The following is an 11,196-nucleotide window of genomic DNA, read 5'->3' as shown; positions in this document are numbered from 1 at the left end:
GCTCTGCTCTCAGGAGGATTTCAACCTGGTAGAGTAGATTTTTAAATGAGCAGAAATAAGATAGAAAACTATGAGCAGGCACTGAACCCACTGGGCTTCAGCAGCGCAGGGTCCAGTCTGAGACTGGCCCTTCAGGTCTCCCACCTCAAACTACTGCAGCTGGACCCCTGAGTTCCAGGCCCTTAGTACAGCTCACACCCTGGAACTGTGCCCTTCTGTGACCAACTTCATTCCACAAGCACCCATGTCATCAGCATCATGGGCAAAACAACACCAAAAACTTACTCTGTGAAGCTCAGTGGAACTAAAGACATAGAGAAAACACCCAGTAGGGATGGCCAGGAGAAGTACCAGATCCTGAAGTACAACTGCTAGGAACTCATAAAGAATCACTAGAAAGAGGAACCCAAGAAAGAATTCACCTAGATGATCAGAAATTGAGCAATAAGGAATTGGAAGAGAACTATGGTCCAAATGAGATACAGTGCTGTCCAGCATGAGAGCTGAAGAGCTCTTGGTTCAGGACAGCCCCAGTACACTCAGGCCTTTCAAAGAAACATGAGGGATTGTCAAATTTCTCAGTAGATGGTGTGGGGCTTCCCCATCCTTCTATGGACAGGAGCTGTCCCATGCTGGCTTGCATTTGGAATTCAGTACTCCAATGATAAGTGTGCATGCTTAGATAGTGTGTACTTGGGTTCTATGCTTGCTCTGGTTGGGGTGATATTTGCTTATTTCCAATAAGTGAAAAGCACCAACATCATGTTAAGATTCAGTAAATTATTCCTCTCCAAGTTTTTGTCATCTGGGATGCAAGGGAGAGTACAATCCCTGAAGAGCAGCTAATGGTCCGGAACATGGTGGAGATTAAGGGTGGAGACCAAATTCCTAGGGATATCAGGTGGCTGGCTTCTCAGTGAGCTAAAACAGATAATTTATCTCTCACTAGGAGGTCTGAGCCCCACTCCTGTTCCCGTGACTTTACTCATGGCAATCCCCTTGAAACAAAGAACACTGGCTTCTCTTCTACAACTTATTTTAAAGGTGTGGCAACTGGCACAATCACCAACACAGACAGATTGCCTCAATGGCTTCAGGAATTGGCAATAGGAAGACAGCCATTGCCACTGAGATTGAGCACTTCGTTTGTTTGTATGGTGGCAGAAGTGACCACTTCACCAGCATCCTTTTCTTTATTATCACAGTGTCCATGAAGTATGCCCTGGACTCCACCACCTTCTTCATTGGTGTCACTGTGGCCCATGAACCTGAGGACCTCCTGGTGATTGTCACTGTCACTCCATTAATGACAGAAAAACAAGTGGCCAAGAACTGCCTGGAGATGAACCTGGAAGCAGTGAAGACCTCAGTTCTGCCTCTCTCATTTGCTCTGACAAGATCAACCCTCAGACTCACAACAGAACCCATGTGCGGTGTGACAAGCAGATCTATGTGGCTGACACATGACGAACAGAAAAACCAACTCCTTGCCTGAAGCTCTGGAATCTGGGCCTCCTTATTCAAGATAATAACACTGCATAACCAAGTTGAGTTCAAACAAGGACACGAGAAACCATCATGGAGAAAGTTGTGGTTGGAGGTCATTTTCAGAGGTCATTTTGGGGGATGTGATAGAAATTAGGAAATGAGACTGCAAAGTGCCTGGAATCCCTTTTGATTCTACCAACAAATTTCAGCCCCCATACATGAGATGGATGACCCCAGTGACAGATGCTGCCTCACGATGAGGCAGGGGCCCCTGAGAAGATCCTAGAGAAGTGCAGCACCATCATTATTGATGTCCTAGAGCAGCCTCGGGTCGAGAGCACAGCTAAGGCCTTCCACACCATGTACGTGGAGTTAGGGGTTCCGGAGGAGCCCCATTCTGGGTTTCTGTCACCTCTTCCTGCCAGCAATCAAGTTCCCAGAAGCCTACTCATTTGACAGATGTCATGACCTTTCCCACCTCCAGTTTCTGATTTGTGGGCTCTTGTCAAGGACTGATCCCCTTCGGTCCACTGTGCCTGAGGTACTTACCAAATACCAGAGTGCTGGGGTCAAGGTTGTTATGGTCACAAGTGATCATCCCTTCACAGCCAACACTATTGCCAGGTATCATTTCAGCCAACAGTGAGATAGATGGTGAAAGACATTGAAAAAGCCTCAACCTTGCTATGGAGCAAGTACACAAATAGGGTAAAGCCACTGTGATGTCCAGGATGGAGCTGAAGGACATAAATCAAGAGCACCTTGGATGAGCTCTTAACCAAGTACTTGGAAACCACCTTTGCTCAGACATCCCTCCAGCAGAAGCCAATCACTGATGTGGGCTGTCAGAGACAGATGCACTTGTTCCCGTGACAGAGGATGGACCTAACGCTTCTCCAGCTCTAAAGAATGCAGGTGTTGGGATTGCCATGAGGATAGCAGGTTCTAATGGATCCAAAAATGCAGGCCACACAGTCTTACTGGATGACAGTGATGTCTTTGCATCTCTAACCACAGGGTAGAGGAAGGCCACCTAATCTTTGACAACCTAAAGAAGATTATTGCTTATACTCTGACCCAGAACATTGCCAAGCTTTGCATTTTTTTGATTTACACTATTGTCGGGCTTTCCCTGATCACTGGAATCATTACTATCTCGTTCATCAAATTGGGCACAGACTTAACTCCCTTATTGCTCTATCCTATGGGAAAGCTGAAAGTGTCATTTTGAACCAGAAACCCCACCATAAGAAAATTGACAGATTGGTGAACAAGTCACTTGCCATGTAGTCCTGCCAACACACTGGCCTCATGCAAGCCCAGGAGCTTTCGTTGTCTATGTCACCATGTATGCACAGAGGAGATTTAGGTCCAGCACTCTCATTAACCTCTGGAGCAATGGAGGAATAACAGCATGAACGACAGGGACGATTGCTATGGACAAGAATGGACGAGGTATCAGAGGAAATACCTATAATGTACAGGCTACGCAGCTGCTCTCACTGGCATCATGAACTACCAAATAGCATATCTGATCATGAAGAAGACCTGGAGCAATTTCATCTTCCAACAAGGTCTTTCCAGAAATAAAGCCATCTGGCTAGGGATTGTCTCACAGCTTATCATAGCAGTAATTCTCTCCTATGGCACTGGAAGTGTCACAGCCCTAGATTTCACCAGGCTCCTGGCTCAGGATTGGTTTGTAGATATGCCACATCCATATTCTGCTTTGGGTGTATAATGAGGTGTGAAAACTTTTTATCAGACTTTACTGTGGAACCTGTTGGGATAATATATCACTAACACCATCTTTTTGCCCAAGTGTTCCCACTTCACATTGGTGATGATCTTCAATTCTCTTGTGTAACAATGACATCATCCAAATTTATACCAGAGAAAGACAAAAACTATATGAAAGGCACTCAATTGATGTTTTGTACTTTACAGCTGAGATTTGACTATTTATGTATAAATTTTATCTCTATCTCCGGTTTTTAAATATGTAAATTTCAAGGTGATGATGTAGAGAAAAAACACTTATTTGTATATACATAGATTTCCAAGATATTAAGTAATCTTGTGTAACTCAGATATCTGCTGGGGTCTCCCTGCTTTTAAGCTCTAGGTAGGATTTCTCATACCTCTATTGTACATCCTGTTGAAGATCAATGCCTTTCTCAAGATGTCTATGAGTTCCTGGGGAAACTGTCCACTTTGCTCAAAAATCCAACTCAAGGTTTGCAGGAAATGGAGAAGGGGGCAAGGTTACATCATGAGAACATGGACATGCCCCACTTTGAGTCTCAGATGTTGCCAGAGCGTGCTTTCCCTGCCATGTCACCCCTCACCCCCAACTCTCAGCATCTCACTGGTCCATCCATTTTTGCCTCACCTCTTCTCCTCCCTCCCAGATGGCCCTTCACCCCTACTACTGGAACGCCAGTTGGACTTCTTCCAATTCCTGCTCCAAATCCAAACTCCAAGTCCACTTTGCATATCCTAACTCAAGGGGCTGTACTGAACAAAAGGGTCTTTCATTCACCAGGAAGCCATATTGGTTTGAAATAGTAATATCTATTTCTTGTAAAACATTTGCAAAGCACTTTCCAGCACCAACGTTATGCCAATCATGTTTCATGCTTTCAACTTAGGTTTATTCATGTGTGGAACAACATCTATGTTGACAGGCCCAGAGAGACCTCATTTTAAAGTAAAAGGGAGATCAGCTCGGTGCTTTGTGACTGCCTGGAGGAGTGGGATAGGGAGGGTGGGAGGGAGGGAGACGCAAGAGGGAAGAGATATGGAAACATATGTATATGTATAACTGATTCACTTTGTTATAAAGCAGAAACTAACACACCATTGTAAAGCAATTATACTCCAATAAAGATGTAAAAAAAAGTAAAATAAAATAAAAAATAAAGTAAAAGACATTTTAGAAAACAAACTAAAATAGAAAGTTTTAAGTGACATAAGAAAGATCCAGGAATCTGATTATCTGTAAGTGATTTTTTTTTTTTAATATATAGTGAACTTTTTTTAAAATTTATTTATGGATGCATTGGGTCTTCATTGCTGTGTGCGGGCTGCCTCTAGTTGCAGCAAGCGGGGGCTACTCTTCGTTTCGGTACGTGGGCTTCTCATTGCAGTGGCTTCTCTTGTTGCAGAGCACGGGCTCTAGGCATGCGGGCTTCAGTAGTTGTGGCACATGGGCTTAGTTGCTCCGCAGCATGTGGGATCTTCCCAGACCAGGGCTCGAACCCGTGTCCCCTGCATTAGCAGGCAGATTCTTAACCACTGCACCACCAGGGAAGTCCCTGTAAGTGACTTCTAATGTCCCTTCTCAATCCTAATTTTCCGTGATTCTAGGTCATGTACCATGATGTCCAGTCAGGGACATAGAAGAGGCTTCAAGGAGCAGGTGCCTCTGGGCTGGACTTAAAGAAGAGACAGTGTCAAGATAAAAGAGACAATGTTTTAAGAGAAGTTTAACAGATCCCATTTTCCTTTGAATGAATCAGAAAGCTTTACAAGAAATCAATATTGAGATTTTGAAGTTTCTGAGACAGTCTCAATTATCTTTGAAGTTTCTGAGACAGTCTCAATTATCTTTTACTCTTTATTACTTGCAAAATTAGAAGATTTTACTTCCTATCTTTCCATCCTTCTTTCTTTTAAACAACATTGATTGAGGACCTTTTATGTTTCAGGCAGTGTGCTAGGCGCTGGAAATGCAAAGGTGGAGCCACCAGAGGAAGGAGTTCAAGTTCAATGGGTGAAATAAACAAAGAAACAAATGTAACTCAGGTTCAGACTGATAGTTCCTGCATCCCTGCCACAGTCTCTGGCCTCTACCCCTCAAGTTTAGGCACAATATTCAGCCTTTCTCTAGTCTACTCATCCCTAAGTCCATAATGTGAGTTTAATAACTTACTTATTAAACCTTCCAGGAGTTAGGAGCACCCTCCAGGTCTCTTCCATATCCTGGCTTCTCTCTCACCTCTTTCTACTCTTTTCTCTCCTCTCTCCCCTCCCAGGAACAACACAAATCCCCCTCCTTGTCCTACACGCACGAGTTCTGAAGTCCTCTTTTGTTACTTGAGCATACCCTTGGGTGTCACCTTGCACCCATAGTGACTCAAAATATTTCTTCCAAATACACACAGGACCCTCTCCAGGAAAGAATTTTGAAGAGGGAGGAAAGGGGGTCTCCATCTGTGCTCAGACAACATTGCTGTGCTCAGAATGGGGTCGGTCTTGTCCAATAAAGACAGAAGAGGCAGCCTGGGTGGTAAAGACTAAGAGGAATTCTGATCCATAAAGTGTATTTCTAATTCTCAGTGAGACCATTCCAGAAATGTAGGGAGTTGGCCCCTGGACTCACCAACATTTGGGTTATATTTCAACCTTGATTGAGCACCAGAATTGCACACACAGTGCCAACTCCCAGGTGCTTTGAGGAGGGCTGGGTACACTACACCTCTCTGTTTTCGTTTTTGGGTCTTTTCCCCACGTGTCTGGGGTGTTTCTTCCATTAAAACCAGGACTTTTCCTCCTTCTAAGCCTCTACCCCAAATCCAGCCTAAGCTGATACTCCTAGGAGATGCTAAATTCACTTTGAGGCCAAAAAGTAAAAATAATTTATTCGAAAACATGCCAGTAACTCCATGGAAAACTTTCAGGGGTAGTATCATTTCACTCCAGATTCTCTGATGGGAAGGAGATTTTTTGCTCAGTAATGACGTGGCAAGGACAGGTTGTTCCTGCATAGGAAGCAAAGGTGGGTCCAGGGCTGTCCCTCTTCCGGGGCTGCTGGTGTGGGTGCCTCTGCTTGTCCTTTGCTGAGCCACCTCTCCCTCTCTTTTTTTCTATTTTCTTCTCTCATCCAGGGTCCACGTCTTAGTTCAGGGCTCCAGATGAAGTCTTCTCAACAGACATGGCCTTCTTGCTAAGCCAGCCTGGATAGAAGAGTCCAGAAAAACATGACCATTGTCTTCAAGTAGCTGAAGCCCTGTCCCAGAAGAGGCATTAGATTTGCTCAGCTCAGCAGAAGAGGAGAAGAATGGGGACAGTACACAGAAGATGCTAGAGGCAAAAACATCTTCACTATAATAATAAAAAAAAAGGTTTAGCCAAAATTAGAATTGAACTATCACAAACATCTGAAGTTAGGTATACTCCTCCAAGCCCAAAATTTATTTACAACACTAATTTGCATAGAGTGTTAGAATATTCTGGGGTAAGAACCTGAGCCGTAGAAAAACTTGGTGTTCAGACATAGAAAAGGGCATGCTGAATTTGGGGTGTGCGTGAAGCACATGCCAAGAGAAGCTAAATTTGAAAGGAAGAAGCAAAGGAGAATCTGCAACGAGGGTAGAAAAACCCTGGAGTGCTGGACATCGCCCCAGGGTCTGGGCGTCAAGGGTGAGAGTGGAGGTACTGGGAATAGCATGGTGGTGGCCTTGCTTTAATCTGCCTCAGTCCCAGGCACCCTGGTGACATGTGTATAAAGAGTAAAGTGTCTTGTGTAAACATTAAAAAAGCCATGAGATTTAAGGACGCAAGCAATTCTTCAGAGAGAACCGCAAAAGAGTAGACAACCAAGAAAAAGAAACCATTCATCTTGGCAGGAAAAAAAGAATTACAATCAAGAAGCTTGGGGCTTCCCTGGTGGCGCAGTGGTTGAGAGTCCGCCTGCCGATGCAGGGGACACGGGCTCGTGCCCCGGTCCGGGAAGATCCCACATGCCGCGGAGCGGCTGGGCCCGTGAGCCATGGCTGATGAGCCTGCGCGTCCGGAGCCTGTGCTCCGCAACGGGAGAGGCCACAACAGTGAGAAGCCCGCGTACCGCAAAAAAAAAAAGAAGCTTGGAGCACAGGGAGCACATCAGCAGCCTGGGGTGGAAAGGCCTTGACAGACTTCAGACCAAATGCAGCTTCAGAGATAGAGCCCCGGACAGAGCTGCTGGAACATCAGAATTATTGGCCCATCAGAGAGTAGAGAGTAGTGGCCAGGTTTTGGCAGCGGCTCCGTGGATTCAGGCCCTCGTGGACGGGAGCCCTTGTAGATTTCCAGAGCAGCGGTCCTCTCATTACCATTCTCACCATGAGGACCAAGCTTCTGCAGCCACACAGATGGAGGCCATCCAGTGATTCAATTTTGTATCTGTATCTTCTTTTAATATTATCCTTAAGTCAGACTTAAAATTTAGCTTTTTAAGATGTACAATTTAATAAATGTTCACAAGCGCATAAAGTTGTAAAATCGCCTGCACAGTCAAGATACAGAGCGTTTCCATCCCCCGAAACATCCCCTCATGCCTCTGTGAAGTCAGTACCTCGCTTGCGTCCCCAGCCCCTGACAACCACCCATGTCTTTTGTCCCAATATATGTATACGTTCTGTCTGTTGTCTCTTCCAGGATGTCATATAAATGAAATCATAGCATATGTAGCCTTTGAGTGTGATTTCTTTCCCTTAGGTAAGGCTCTTGGGATTTATTCATGACATTGTACCTATCAGTCCTACGTTCTTTTTTTCTTGCTATGCTAGTACTATCCCAGGTGTGGGCACACCACAGTTTGTTTATCCATCTGCCAATCGGTGGACTACTGTTGTTGATGTTTCGTTGTTTCCAGTTTTGGATGATGAAGAATGAAGCATTCGCCTACAACTTTTAGTGTGGACAAATGTTGTCGTTGGGGAAATACCTAAGAGTGGGACCACTGGGCCCTATGGTAAGCATAAATGTAACTTTATAAGAAATGGCCAACCTGTATTCCCAAGTGGCTAGACCATTTGGCATTCCCAAAGGGTCCCAAAGTGTTTGACTCTTATGGTGGCCTCATTTGCATCTAAAGGAACTCAGGCTGAGAATACTGAAGTTCTACTTCTATTGACCAGAAGTCAGAATGTCCAGAAGCAGAATTCACAGGCCCTGAAAATGTGAATTCCCTTTCACTGTGCGTATTGGGCAGGAGCTGGGCAATGGCTTGTGAGGGATGCAGTAAGGGCTAGGCCCTCTGACTTTCCAGATCTCTCCCTACTCTGGAATCTGTGATCCTATGAATAGGAGCATCACCCGGGCCAGCATTCAAAGACGTCACCCACCCACATTTCTTACACTTGACTCACTAGACAAACATGTGTCTTGATGTTTGACATCTTTATCAGTTTGACTGACGTGTTTCCCTGAGTTGATATTTTTCATGCAATCGATTGGATCTCTTGGCAGTTTTTGCAAAGAGGGAATGAATTAATGGACCACCCACATCTTGCTTTATTCTGTTGACCTGTTTGGGACCGTAGCTATTTCACTCAAAATCTCTATGCTCTAGCTTCTCCACCTGGGGCTAACAGCACCCAGCGCGCAGAATCCCACAGATCACACCAAGCACAGGGATAACTGAGCAGTGATGTTGGTATTCATGACTAGAAAGACCACTTCTACTCTGTCCTCTTTGCTGTGGGTTCTGGAACCCATCAGACCTGAATTTGGATTCTGACTCTGTTCCTAGCTATGTGACCCTGAGTAAGTCGCTTAACCTCTCTGAATCTTGGTACTGTAAAATGGACGTTCATTCTCTGCAGAGGGTTAGAGTTAATGTACATAAAGCACTTTGCATGCCTGGTGTGGAGTCCACCCTCTGGGGAGCATTATTTTTGTTTTGACTGTCCTTGAAACTTCTCTCCCTGTCACCACTACTTAAGGGGACTGTGGTCATCTCAGGCTAGTACAATGGGGAGACTGGGGCCATGAGATAGCACGAGTCGTAAAGCAGAAGGCAGGGTTGGGAGTGGGGAAAGTGGCAGACAGGGCTGGACTGGTCCAACGTGCTGACCCATCAGCAAGCATTGAAGATTTTGTCCCTCGTGGTGAAGTTTGCCCCAGGTTCCAAATCTGCAACCATTTCCTATCACTGTCTCTGAGCTCCTGGCTCAGGACATCTTTCTGGGTAATGGCTTTACATTTCTTCCCAGGGCTCCTTGACTCCTCCCAACCATATGGGGCCTTTGGGAGATTTCCCCCAAATTCTCTGGGGACACCAGAACCACTGATGGTGGCTAAAAGGGCAGCTGCACAGTTCTAAAATGCTCTTACAACCCTGAGATATAAGTGAATCTGACCGAGCCCTGCTGACCAGTCTTCATCAGAGAAATCAGAAACCTTTAATACCTGTAAATTTTGTTTTTAAAGAGAATTCCCTAGACCAGGCCTCCATCATCTCCAAGAACACAGGAAAGACCGAGTGAACATGCCCCTCACCTTGAGAAATATCTGTAAACAGTCCTCTAAACCAACACAGCCAATTTCTCACCTCCCATCTCCACCCCCGGTTCCTCCCTTGGCATCCCTCTGCCCAACCACCTCTACCTTTCTGAGGTTTGGAAGACAAATTAATCCATTTCCTCTCCCAGCCAAGCGGTAGACCAGGACAATGGATTCCAGCCAAGAGCTGTACACGGAAGAAGCCAAGAGCTGGGTGAGCAGTGGACATCTCTCTTCCCTGATCCTGACCCGTCCTGGATCTGGGGGAAGATGGAGATCGTGAGTCTGCCCAGAGCACCATGGGGAAAAGCACTCCTGACTTGAAGTGAAAATATGTCCACCTGGATCCCAGTCTCAACATTTCTGAGTCATGTAAATTTGGGCAAGTGACAACTTCTTCTAGACTCTTTGTTCAGACCCTTCGTCTATAAAATGAGGGTAATGACAACTCCCTCGCAAGAGTGTTTGGGGATTAGAGATTATATGTATAAAGCATCTGGTGCGTAGTAGGTGCTTAATAAACCATAGATCCTCCTGTTGTTATTGTCTTTCTTCTTGTGGTAAGAATTAAACAAGACAATCCATTTGAAATTCTAGCACCAATTTCACCAGATTCTCAGATGTACACCTGGAAGGAAGGGTGAGGGCTGGGCTCTCTCTCCTGTCTCTATTGCCTGAAGAGGGGCAGAAACATTCTTTGCTTCTCATCAGCTCTGTCCTTGGAGGGCAGCCTCAAAGTGATGGATGAGTTAGAACTGAAATTGTTTGAATGTCACTTTTCAGCTACTTGACTTTAGAAACATCTTATTCAGGGGGAAGTTAAGGCAGGTGGCTGAGTTTTCATAACCATTATTAATTCTGGGTTACAGACATCATTTTTCTGGGCTCTTCACATGTTCCCTCACCCTCCCACACCCACCCCAAACTGTAGAAAATCATGAGTTGGCCTTGGACACCGTGTTCTGCGTCTGCTTGCAATCCACAGGCAATACCTGTTTGTGGGACAAACAGAGGAATCCGGTTTCCAAGGCTGTCAATCTGGAAGCCAATCCACTTGCTAAAATGATTGAAAATGGCGTCTCAACAACCTGCAGCTAAGCACAAAGGCCTCGGCCTCCAGAGAAGCTCTCACATTACAAAACTTGACAGAAACCACTTGCATGGAGGCTTGGACAGACAAGGACCAGGTCACTTTGTTCCCGCTGCAGAAATCTGGATGGGAGACAGACTTGTGTCCAGATCCCAGCCTCAGATACCACCCCAGGCAGCAGACTGGCCCGGCAGAACTGGCTGCTTTTCCTGAATCAGCCACCTCCCTCTTCCCCAACTCCCCACTGCAACTCTGTTTCCAATCACCACATTAGAAATCCAGCTCAGCTCCCCGTCGGGTCACCAGGAGTCGGCCCCAGTAGAACAGCATGCTTTGAGTGCAAAATAGGG

At 45.6% G+C, this 11,196-nt stretch overlaps 1 pseudogene; it reads left to right on the top strand.

Annotated features, from left to right (window-relative positions):
• Positions 1-258: 258 nt before the first annotated feature.
• On the top strand, positions 259-3,332 carry LOC137225987 (potassium-transporting ATPase alpha chain 2 pseudogene; annotated as a pseudogene).
• The last annotated feature ends 7,864 nt before the right edge of the window (positions 3,333-11,196 follow it).

The sequence above is a fragment of the Pseudorca crassidens genome, chromosome 6 (genome assembly GCF_039906515.1).
Source record: "Pseudorca crassidens isolate mPseCra1 chromosome 6, mPseCra1.hap1, whole genome shotgun sequence".
Lineage (NCBI taxonomy): Eukaryota > Metazoa > Chordata > Mammalia > Artiodactyla > Delphinidae > Pseudorca > Pseudorca crassidens.
Note: the sequence above shows the minus strand (reverse complement) of the source record. Positions and strands in the feature narration are given on the sequence as shown.